General features: G+C 47.8%; 1 long non-coding RNA gene across 2 annotated transcripts in view; it reads left to right on the top strand.

The window, feature by feature from the left end:
* Positions 1–12,167, top strand: part of LOC144166763 (uncharacterized) — a 95,987-nt gene that overhangs the window by 16,815 nt on the left and 67,005 nt on the right. Inside the window, exon 1 of one of the 2 annotated variants that reach the window (XR_013321763.1) lies at positions 1,789–1,933. The exons of the other annotated variant lie outside the window; for it this stretch is intronic. This is a non-coding gene — a long non-coding RNA (uncharacterized LOC144166763). Of the gene's footprint in view, positions 1–1,788; positions 1,934–12,167 lie in introns of those variants that run through there. 2 annotated transcript variants of the gene reach the window in all.

Below are 12,167 nucleotides of genomic sequence, written 5' to 3'. Positions count from 1 at the left end.
CAGACAGACAGACAGACAGACAGACAGACAGACAGAGCAAGTTTTCTGCGTTTAAGTAGCCCACGAAAGACTGTCTTCTCTAAAAGGTCCCTGAGAAGTCCTATTTTCTACCGCTTCGCTCGAAGGCGTCTCAACAGCTGCAACCCTCCTATTTGCCTTTCACCTTACTGCAAAGCGCCGACACAAATTGCAAGACGGTTTATTAGTAGCGAAGCCCATAGACTGGAATGAGTTGACCAGGCTGTGTCGGACAGAATAGTCTTGAACCTCTCCTGTCTTGCCGTCACTACTGGCGATGATTCTTCGGGGTGGGTAATGACAATATTTAATTAGAGAGCATACAAGCTGGTTGGCGAGTGGTCTCACCTATTCCTCATTAAAATATATCTATATCATTTCAAACGCCAAAACGTTAGTTATTATATAGAGACAGCCTCATAACATGGCGTGGAACGTGAAGAGGCCTAATGTTAACATCCCGTAATGTAAAGGCTTAATATGGGCTACATACAGACACTTCCAAATGTACTACTAGCAAGTGACGATGACAACTGCTGTCTGAACCTTATGGCCGATTAACCGGTGTTCATACGAAGAACGAATTAGCCCACACATCCGCTTTTTTCCCATACACACTCACATCGTCAGTAATTACAACCACAGTGACCCCAAAAAGCTCACAGCCGATAACCACTTCCCATCTGGTGGCCACGCCTTCATAAAAAACCACACATTCCACATATTTCTATAGGGGGATTGGGAAGTTTGCGATAATAGCAGTCGTCAACGGCTCATGGTCGATTTTCCAGTTCTCCTTGGCAACGATGTCAACATGCCAATCAACACATATTCTTTCACAACTGAAAGAGACGTGATGCTTTTGCATTCTTAAAGTGATTAGAGAAGCCAATACCCTTCTAACTTTTCGTACAAAGCTTCAAAAAACTTTTGTTACCTTCCGTGTAGGCCTTAGACCTCAGTAGAGGAGAGAAAGCTTAATGTGTTTACTTTAACAAAAATCATGTTAGCTTCGCTAGGCTATGCACAAAGGGGCTCCCACCCTGACTATCCTTTATTTACAAATGTCTGTAAGCAAAATGCCATAGGATGTTGGAACATCGGCTGGCTAGGAATTCGTTTGCAGCTCGTAAATACCTTGCTAATATACGAAGAAATAAAGCAGTGGCCTGTAGGACTGGAACTATTGATTTAGTGTTTCTTGAGACGTGCCTAGCTTTAGGCACGGTACATAAAAACCTATAAGCTCAGTTATGCCGGTGGACGCCAAATAAATTCATCCTACTAAAAATACCTGCATTTATTTCACCACACTACAATTTCCATTTTTGTATGCGCAGTTTAAAAGGAATCCTTCGTTTCTTTTCAGAGAGTTGTTCTAAGAACTGTTTCATTGCAAACAGTGGTGCAGGGTAATCATTCTCATAATAAAAATAAAATAAAATAAAAATTTACCCACAATAAAAACTTACCAACTGTGCGATACCGGCGTAATAGATAAATCCTTGTGGCAACTTACTTTTAGAGTTTTCTGCTATTACATGACTAGTTTAACAAAGTCCCTAACATTTATTGTACAATTTTTGGGACACGTGTGCAGAACATTCTCTCTTTTTTTTCGGGGCAGATACTCCGTATACGTCATAACACCATTCAGTGAACGGCGTTCTGAAAAAACAAATCCTGACCTTTCTTTCGACATTTTAAAATTCTACGCGAAATTTTGAACGTCAAGACATTCCAGTCTAAATTCTAATATAAACAGGCTGCTCAGATTCCTCACCTGCGTAGGTTTCCAAATATAACTCTCAGCCAGCAGAAAACCCTAAAATACTAGTCCACCTTTTCTTTCGGAAGTTAGAACAGCTAAACTCTCTTTTGGGAATTATGATTGCTTTTTACTGCATTGCACTGGGTAAGTTGATGCATGGCCTTCTATTCTTGCCGCCAGCGATAGCTTCTTAATGAGGTAAGTAAATAGCACTATACCGCTATTCAGTAATTTGTGTCATCTCAATGAAAAAGACGTTTTAAATTTATGCTAACCGAAAAGAAATTAAAGCGCGGGCTGCAGTTTAATTGGGCTTTTCCGTGTATTACATCCATCCTGGCAGTATCTATTATTATTATGTTTGTGTTTAATGGCGCAAGGGTATCTGCGACCAAAGAGCTCCAAGACTCTGTTAGGTGGTCCTTTTATGTCAGGTTTGGACTTAAAATGTGTTTGAAATAAGCATGGGCTTGGCAATGCCTAAAAACCTATATATGGGTGTAGAGGGCCCGTAGACTAAAACATAAAAATTATGAGATGGTGGATGAGAGGAACAATGGTTGATACATGAGGGCGCCCGGAGCCCCAGAGCATGCTGCGCAGCCAGGCTCCCTGTGCGCACGAAACAGTCTTCGGAACCTCCCTCAAAAAGGAGAGACTCTGAGGTCCAAAGTCACGCCCTGTATGAAACTAGTTTTAAGAAATTGACATCTGCAAGATACGTTAAAAGACATTTGTAAGAGAACATTGGTTCGTCTCCTAAAAATAGTGAAGGGTGTAGTGAAATATTGTGGGTGTAGAGTTTAGGGAAGTGTCGTTTTCTGGCATCATTCATGGACGTACACTCAGTTAACACGTGTAGAACGTAAAGCCTCTCCCTACTCTTGTCACAAACAGGTAAAAGTGCGCCATTCATAAGATATGCGTCTGTGGCGTGTGTGTGGCCTATTCGCAGTCTACAAATGGATACCTCTGTGAATCCATCTTGTTTCCCGGTGAGATGTTTGCCTATGTGAGGTTTAACTGTGTGTAATTTGTGGTTGTATTTTTTGTTCCATTCCTGCTGCCACATTTAACGCAGTTTCCGTCGTATAGATGGTTTCATGTCCAGATATGGCACCAGAGGTTCATCCCCGCGAGTGCGAAGAGCAGCTGCCGCAGCATACCGGTCGGCGATTTCGTTCCCCCGTATGCTGCTGTCCCCCGGCACCCAGCACACTACTGTCCTCATATCTGAAGGATAGTCCAACATTATCTCCCTAATGAGCTGGTTGAATACAGGGTTTTTACTTGGTTTTGCCAAATGTAATGTCATCCCGACACTGAGAGAATCTGAAAAGATAACAGACTGTTGTATAATTGTTTCTGTGACGTACTCTACAGTTATGAAAATTCCGTACGCATCTGCTGTAAAAATGCTGCAGTTTGCGTTCAGTGTCTCCGCGCTAGTGTAGTTGGGGACATGTTCAGCGCAAGAGACACCAGGAGCAAACTTCGAAGCATCTGTGTAAAAATTAGTGTAGGGGTATGAGTGTTGTAAGTGTAAAAAAAGCTGTAAAATAAGTTTTCTTGCTGCGTTTCTTTTGCTGATTTGTCCAAAAGATACTTCACCAGCCACTGGAAGCAGGTCCCAAGGGGAAACGAGGTCGGTGGGAGCAGTCTTGTATAAGTCAAGAAATGACACCCCAAGTTCCTGTGCCTGCATTCCCGTTCGGAAGGGGAATGGCATGCTGATAGATCGACGGTTAGAAAAGAGATTGCTAGCCGACGTGTCAGTAATGATAGAATTACATGGGTGATTAGTCAACAATGCTATCTTGAGACCATACGTTACTGCTGTATACGTCCGGTGGTGCTCTAATCACCATTGGTGACACTCAACATATAAGCTTTGGATGGGACTTGTCCGAAAGGCACCGGACGCAATCCGGAGCCCTAGGTGGAGGACTGGATCCAATATTTTAAGGCTGTTTTATGGGCGGAGCCATATACGATACTCCCATAGTCAAGGCGCCACCTCGCCAAGCTGTAGAAGAGACGCAGAAGGCACGTTTTATCTGCTCCATAAGACTGGTGGGACGGGATTTTAAGTATGTTCATTGCCCTGATGCATTTATTCTTTAGTTGTTTAATGTACGGAATAAACGTAAGCTTGTCGTCTAGCCAAACACCAAGGAATGTATGTTTCTTTTTTACCAGAATGGCCGCACCATTCAAAATAATATCAGGGTCAGGCCTTATACCACGCTGCCTAGGGAACGAAACACAGGTACCCTTTTTGGGGTTGACCTTAAATCCATTCTCATCAGCCCACTTGGCAAGCCTGTTCACACCCAGTTGGACCTGCCGCTCACATATGGATAGGTTACAGGATTCAAAACTGCTAGGGATATCATCCACATATACGGAGTAAAAAATAGTTGGCGGCAGTGCCTTTCGAAGACTGTTCATGTTAATGATAAATAGCGTACAGCTGAGTACCCCGCCGTGTGGAACTTCGTTTTCTTGTGTGTGTATTTCAGAAAGTGCTGCACCAACACTTACGCGGGAGATACGCTCAGACATGTAGCTTTCTAGTGTGTTCAGCATGTTTCCTGACACACCGTATGACTTCATGTCGCGCAGGATACCATAACGCAATGCAGTGTCTTACGCTTTTTCCAACTCAAAGAAAATAGACATGCAGTGCTGCCTGTGAACGAATGCATACATGACGTACGACTCCAAGGCCACAAACTGGTCAGTCGATCGTATGCCCACCCGAAATCCTGCCAGGCATCTATCGAGGATTGTGTGATATTCTAAGAAGTACGTAAGTCGTCTATTAATCATCTTTTTAAGCAGCTTGCTTAGGCATCTGGTAAGGGCAATGGGATGATAACCAGATTGAGCCCTCTCTCCACGCCCGTGGAAAGCGTCCAAGAGACGAAATTGTATTAAAGAGGGAAAGAAGAGCGTCAGTTGTGTCAGCGTGGAAGTTTCGTATCATTTCGTATGAGATTTGGTCTGGGCCAGGTGCTGAATATTTACATGTCGCCAGGGCAGCCTGAAGCTCCTGGAGCGAGAATAGGGAGTTGTCAGACCCCTCCGATGGCTTGTTGTCCCGTATTGGTTTGTGTTCAGCGGACTTTTTACACTGTATAAATTTCTCGTATAATGGGACGAACTTGATGCGTGTTCAAAGCATTTTGCAAGCGTGTTTTTGTGGTGCTCAAGCGTCTTGCCTGTGGTGCTGACAACGCAGTTTTGCAGCAGTTTTGCATATGCTTGACACCTGAATAAAGAACTGCAATGCCAAATATAAGCTTGAACAGTGCGCATCATTCTAACCATACACCGGTAGGAACGGGTGGAGACAGAGCACTGGAAGTGTACAGGGCGCCTGCTGTGTTGAGCCTGGTTCAAATACCAGAAAAAGTGAGAAGGAGATAAACGAGTAAACATTTCCTGAGCAAACGGATGGGGGAGAGGGGTGGTGATCAGCTTCCTATGTCCAGGAGGCCGCGATCCTTCGCTGATTCTAGGGCTGGTTGCACAAGGGCTTTTTTGCGCTCAGGAGCCGAGCTGGCCAGCGCAGTGTCCCACTGCTCACGGGAAGAGGAGGGGACGGGTCAGGGTTGCGTGGGCAGGAGTAGATGAGGTGATATAGTTTTTAGAGAAGTGTCGCAGTGCGGGCAGTTGTAGGGGTATGCGGATGGAGATAAGTGTGCGAGGATGATGTGGTTGTAAAAGGTGTCGGTTTGTAGTCTGTGGTAGATATATACCTCGTAGTTAGATAACGTGTGGTAGGGGGAAGGATATATATTTTCTTCTCGTGTGGGTGTAATGTGACAAGAGTGAGTTGCAGCTGTTTTCGAGGGGTGCCGCATGGGTAGCTTCACTGTCCGTGCCTCTCAGGGTAGCTTTCCTTGAGGATGGCAATGTCCAGGAGTGGAGTTCTCGGGCCGCAGCGTGCGCCGCTTTGTTCCCAACAAGACCCCAGTGGCCAGGAGTCCAGACAATGGCCACTTCTGTGTCTTCAGGCGATCGCTGTAGGATTGGGATGGCCCTAAGTGGTGCCAGCACAGCTTGGTACATTCGGCAGGCTTCCTGACAGTCCGAGATGATGGTAAGATATGGTTGATTGCGGTGAGTGGTGGTTGAATAGGCTATAGATAGAGCTTCTGCCCATCTTGTGGATAAGTCAAAGTACGTTGCTACGATGGCAACTTCTCCTTTGCAATCGAGCGTTACCAGGGTGGTGCCGGGTGTCTTGGGATTCTGAGCAATATCCGTGTATCGGGTGTGATAGTTCTCTGAATATTTCTTTTTTTTTTTTTATTTACAAAATACTGCAGGCCTTTTTGAGGCCCAAGCAGGAGTGGGGTACAGATACAATATTCTGATACACATTAACATTGCAAGCAAAAAGTAAAGAATAACCAATAAAAGCAGCGCAAGGGAAAAAAGCAAGGGTATAGTAAAGCCGAGGTTTGGCATACAAGGCATGCATGAAAAACATGAAGAACAGGGAAAAAAAAAAAAAAATAAGACCATTTATAACGCCATACAACGAGCAACTGAAATGGGGAGAACAACAGACAGCTGAAATTTTTACATGTTAAGAAAATTTTCAATTGACCGGGGTACATCATTTGAAAGAAATATGTGGCCGGGGAGGGCATTCCAATCTATTACGGTTCTTGGAAAGAAGGAATGTTTAAACTTCTCTGTACGTGCAAAAATGGGAGTTAACCTACAGGAATGGTGATGTCGTGTGGGTCTAGTGGTTGAAGGCTGAAGGTAGGTAGAGGAGTCGAGCTTTAAGTCCTGATGCCAGAGATGGAAAAGAAATTTTAGCCTAGCAAGCTTTCTCCGAGATTCTAAGGAGCTAATTCCATTTGCGTTCATTAGTTCGGTAGGAGAATCAGACCTTTTATAACGATTATACGTAAAACGAACTGCAAGTCTGTTAATCTGTTCAAGTTTGTTAATATCTTTCTTATAGAAGGGGTCCCAAACAATACATGCATATTCTAGTCTAGACCTAATTAACGAGTTGTAAGCCAACAGTTTAACATGCGGGGGCGAGTATTTGAGCCTGTGTCTGACGAGACCAAGTTTGCGACGAGCAGATGCGCAGACAGCATCAATATGTTTGGACCATGTTAGGTGACTAGTGAGTGTTACGCCCAGGTACTTAAAGCTTTCAGTTTGAGCAATTGCTGGCGGACCCTTGCTGGCCCTTGCGGACGTAAACTGGCGGACCCTTGCCTCATGGCGGCCTCGATTAACGGCTTGGTACAGATGCTTCGGGATGGGGGCAACCTTGAGTGTTTTGCGTACATGCGGCAGGACTCGTTGAGGTAAGTCGTTGGAGCTTGGGCTTGGTCTTCCGATGTCATGAAGCACCTTCCTTTCTGTAGGAGTAAGTGCTAGGCGAGGAAGTTGTGAATTTTGCAGGGCTTAATTCAATTAGCTCATGAAGAGCGTTGTGTAGCCCCAACCGGAGTAGTTTTTCACTGGAGATGAAAGTTTGGAGGCCTAAGGCCGGTTCGTATGTTTTTCGTATGAGGGTGTAAAGCTTGCTCCTCTCTTGAAGTTTGAGTTCTATACGGGGAGTCGCATATGTTATCCAGCTAAGTAGAAGGGCTTGTACCAATCGGCATGTGTCAGTTTCGGTGATACCGGGCTTTTGGCCTCGTATTAGGCGTATGAATTGGACCCGCCACACTGGCTCAGTGGCTAAGGCGTTGTGCAACTGAGCACAAGGTCGCGGGTTTGATTCCTGGCCGCGGGGGGCGCGTTCCTGATGGAGACGAAAAACAAAAACGGCCGTGTGTACGAGATTTCGCCGCACGTTAAAGATCCCCAGGTGGTGAAAATTAATCCGGAGCCTTCCACTACGGCGCGCCTCATCGCCTGCGTTGCGTCGGCGCGTTAAACCGTACAATCAATCAATCGGCTTATGAGGAGGGTAAGTTGCGTCACGCTTCTGTGAAGTTGCGGTAACAGGGCCGAACCCGAACCATCATGTTCGAATGGCACGCCAAACATTCTAAGTGTTCGCAGTTTGGGGATGGGCTGCCCAAAAATTGCGACGCCTGGGTCCAGAGTGCGATGGGGTGGTCGTCGTCGCGTTCTTGCCGTGAGCATGAGAAGTGCTGATTTAGAAGGCTGACATGTTAGTCCCCTTGGTTGAAAGTATGAGATGGTTTCCTACACCACCTGTTGGAGGGCGTCCTTCTGGTCCCCGCTGGAACCTTTGAGTGTCCAGAGTGTTAACTCGACGGCATATAATGCATGCTTGAGATTTGGTAATGCATTACCGCAACAGTAAAAAGTAGAGGAGAAATTACAGAACCCTGGAATGCGCCCCTGGCGGGCGTATTAAAATGTCGGTGACACCAGCTGCCCAAATTTGATGGTGGCTGTACGGTAGCCAAGGAAGGCTTTGACATAGTTGAAAGCCTTGGATCCGCAGTGAGTCTGGTTAAGATTTTTGAGGATAGCTTGGTGGGTGACGTTGTCGAATACACCCTTGACGTCAAGTGCCAAAATTGCTTTTCAGGTGGTGTGGCTAAGATGATCAATGGCCTTGTTGCGACCGGGCGGGGGCACCCGATCCGAGCTCCGTGGCCTCCGACATACGAGTGGTAGCGTGTATGATGCGAGCGGCCAGCCGCTGTTGCAGCCGTGAAGAAGTCCAGAAGCCGTAGGCTAACGTAACTGTTTACTTCATAGCGAGAGGTGAGCCGAAGCCAAAGAACAATGCCCCGACGGGCGAGGTTACAATACAGGACTCGAGCAGAGCGACAACATCGATTCGCTGCTCTAACAGGAATGGTTTACAACGCTTGGGAGCTCTATTTATACCCGAAAGCGGTAACGGTCAAACGCAACAGGCTGGAACACGCACAACACTCTTTCCAGAGTTCGTAAGCCGTTCATAGCCTCGGGCACGTTGAGTCCGAGAGAGGGGAGATAGGAGGACTCCGTTGCGATCACTGGGGCCTCTGTGTCCTTGAAGAGCGTGGAGACGAGCCACGCAGGCAGCCGCCGAAGTTCAGCCGCCGCAGGCAGCCGCCGAATTCGCAGAGAGCGAAGCGTCTGACGACGAGGCTTTGTCGCAACTTGTTGCCGACATGATTGCGCCTGTTTTCGAAGGCGCACGAGTGGCTTCGCCGCACAGCCGAGGAGTGATGCGGGGAAGTACCGCGGCGCTGGCCCATTCGTAACAGCTTCTCCGCCGGGGGTCCGAGATCCCGATGGATAAGGGTCTGCAACCGTTGAGGGATGCTGTCGAAGTGAAGTGTTCGGCAGACGCTCGACTCCAGGCCTTGTCTGTACGACACCGTGCTGGAGCTTCACCGGGCGGGTCACTGGACGAGTAGTGGCTCCCCAAGAACGTCTCTGGCTTGGTCAGGCAAGCAACAGAACAACACAGGAAGACACAACCGCATCGCCGGCAAGTGCGAAGACAAATCCACACTGAAGATCTACCAGGCTTTTAGTTGCGAAAAAGTACGCGAATAACTAACTACTCTAGTTATATTTTTGCCCAGCAGTACTTTAGACACGTGAACAAAGTTGAAAGGTGACATTTCGCTTGATTGGAAATGTCCCACACAAAAAGAAACATAATCGTAAAGGGCGAAACCTGCTCCAGGAAAAACAATGAAATTGAGAAAGTCAGGCGTCTACAGGCCACTTCTCGCGCAGAGAGCTGCGATTTGAGCTCTCGTCAATGACCCGAGCTTTTCCCCTTCTGTAACGTACTTTAGGTGCACCCGTTCTCTGAACGCTGCTGCGACCGCGTGAAAGGACACCGGTCGTCTTGTTCGACAAAGGTCGAGCGCGCGGAGGAGCGAATGAGATTTTCCAGCGTTCGAACGTAAGGCGCGCACTCCTTGGAGGCGCCGTTCCCTCGGCGCGATGCGAGCTCACGGCTTTGCCCCTTGGCGTGCCCGCACTGAAACACGCACCGCAAGTACCCGCGGAAGTTTTTGCTATCTCCTCGTTGCTCGCCATTTTACGAACGCGTTCGGCAAGCAAACGCCGGAACGCGTTTACGTTCTCTGCGCTAGGCTGGTCGGTTCCCGACTTCGACTTAGCCGCAGTCGACACCGCAACCTCAACTAGCTCCGTCGATGTTGGCCTATCATCGGGAGCATCAGCTGGGAGTGACAAGGCCACGAGTCGCTCTTTAGACACCTTGTAGTTCCCTACAGTCACTACCTCGTTGTCCCTTGCGCCTTCAGCGACAGCCTCGGCACGCGAAGACCGAAGCGTGTTCCCGTTCTCCTTCCTCACTGCCAGAACTACACTACAACCTGGCTGCCCTGTCTCGAAAGACGGCTCGGCCGCCCCAGACACCTGAATCTCTACGAGCTCACCTGGCCGTTGCTCGAGGTTGGTTACCTGAGCTGGTGGCAGGGCGGAATCGGCTTGCTCAGTGGCGAGATCGTCACGACTCCCAACTGAACCGTGCAAACCGTCCGCTGCCTCGGCTGCAGGCTTTGCCACCACATCGCTCGTTTCCTCACTACCGTCCGAAGGAACAACCTCCGTTTCAGCGGACTCGTGCGGCGTCTCGGAAAGCTCATCGTTTACGCATTCCTGCGAAACGTCGCTATCTCGCGAAGTGTTCACGTTCACGTCAGCAGCCGTTCCCAAGGCCTCCCGCGAATTTGAACCGTCCGAACACTCCAGCGAGATCTCCGAAACAAACGTCGACACATTATCACACTCAGTGGACACGTACTGCCCTCTGCCGACAGTCTGAGCTAATGCGCCGTCGTTATCTCTCTCCGCAACCTTGACGCGCTGCGGGGCAGTAACGGTCGCTTCCGACTCGCGCTCCCGAGCGTCTGCTACTTTCTTTTCGTTACCGTGGCCAGTTTCTCTATCCACGACAACGAAGTCTTTTTCGAGCAACGATTCTAACTCGGGCTTCACTTCTTGTTCGAGTTGAATTTCATGCTCTAGGTACTTGTTCTCCCGTTGGAGTCTCTCTCTTTCGAGCTTCTTTCTTTCCCTTCGGATTCGCTCGATATCGAGGTCGTACCATCGCATCTTTTCCTCGTGCTTGAGCTTGCGTTCCTGATCTTGTCTCTGCCACTCGAGCTCTTGTACTCGCTTTCTTTACTCGCGTTCCTGCCTTTCGAGCTCCTCACGCTGACGCTCAGCCTCAGCCTCTGCCTCGGCGGCCTGACGTTTAGCGGTCTCCCTGCCATTGATCGTCTCAATGCAATCAGACAGCTCGTCATCGTCAGCGCCAACAGCGAGTATTGGCGGTGAGCGCGAACACAGGCGGCGCTGCGAAGCGCGCCTCCGTGACGTCAGCTTAGGGATTCTCGCATTTGTCGTCTGCTTCACTTAGGATCGCTCTCCCTGCTGTTTCTTTGCGCTCGGTCAACGTCTGATGCTTGTCCGCACCAGAATTGGCGTGTGGGCAACTTTTTATCATAATAATAGGCTTGAAATCGCATACACTAGCTCATGGTGTCAATTAAAGTATAGTTTTGGATACCGCTACGGGAGAAACATTGCCGGCACCACCCCATTCCTTGCGAAGCCGGTCCTGTGCGGAGCGCGAAGAGTCGGAGCTAGGCGTCAGCTTCTCATGTAAGCATTTGAACAAAAGGAACAGTCAGCTGCTAATAACCGACAACAGCGAAAATGGAAGACCAAAACAAATTCTAGGCCTTCAGGGCTGTCGGCTTTGGCAGAACGCATCACGATTCCCGGTAATCATATGTAAGGTAAAACAGTTTTTGCAACCTTGCCGAACGCTCGAACGCTTTTTGTCGCATCGCTTTACGTTGTCAAGGCATGGAAGTTTGCCGACATGCACTATAGACTGCAAAAACTGTAGATTGAGTGCCAAATAACCCAGTGTGTATATACGTGCGTGCTGATTCTATACCAGGCATCTAACCAGTATGGAGGTTTATTGAGCAAAACGAGTCACGTCTTCGTTAAATTTATAGTAACACATATATGTTTGTTAAGACCTGGAGGGATATTTCGGAACATTTTGCACAGCCATATCTTCCCGATATTCGGATATGCGTTATAGGAAAACTGCACTCAAAAGGAGGAGGAGGAGTTAGGGGAGGAGGAGAAAACTTTGTTAAACATTTAATCGATCTGGTTAGTGGGCCGGGTACTCAGTTCAGGACAAGAGAGTAAAAGTAATTTTCTTCAAATCAGAGAACGCCATCCCGAGTAGAATAGGATTTGTTCTTCGCGCCTGGAAGGGTTGAAAAGCAATAAAGAGCTACCTGGAATTCTTCGGTTTCGAGTCTTGTAATATATGCAGGTATACTATTTATTACGTTAGTTAGCGAGTATATCATGCCTTCAACACCGTAATCATGTCATCATTATTCGAGTT

Source organism: Haemaphysalis longicornis, unplaced genomic scaffold (assembly GCF_048455015.1).
Source record: "Haemaphysalis longicornis isolate Haplotype H1 unplaced genomic scaffold, Haemaphysalis longicornis Haplotype H1 scaffold_19, whole genome shotgun sequence".
Lineage (NCBI taxonomy): Eukaryota > Metazoa > Arthropoda > Arachnida > Ixodida > Ixodidae > Haemaphysalis > Haemaphysalis longicornis.
The sequence above is the reverse complement of the archived record's forward strand: the minus strand, read 5'-3'. Positions and strand labels throughout refer to the sequence as shown.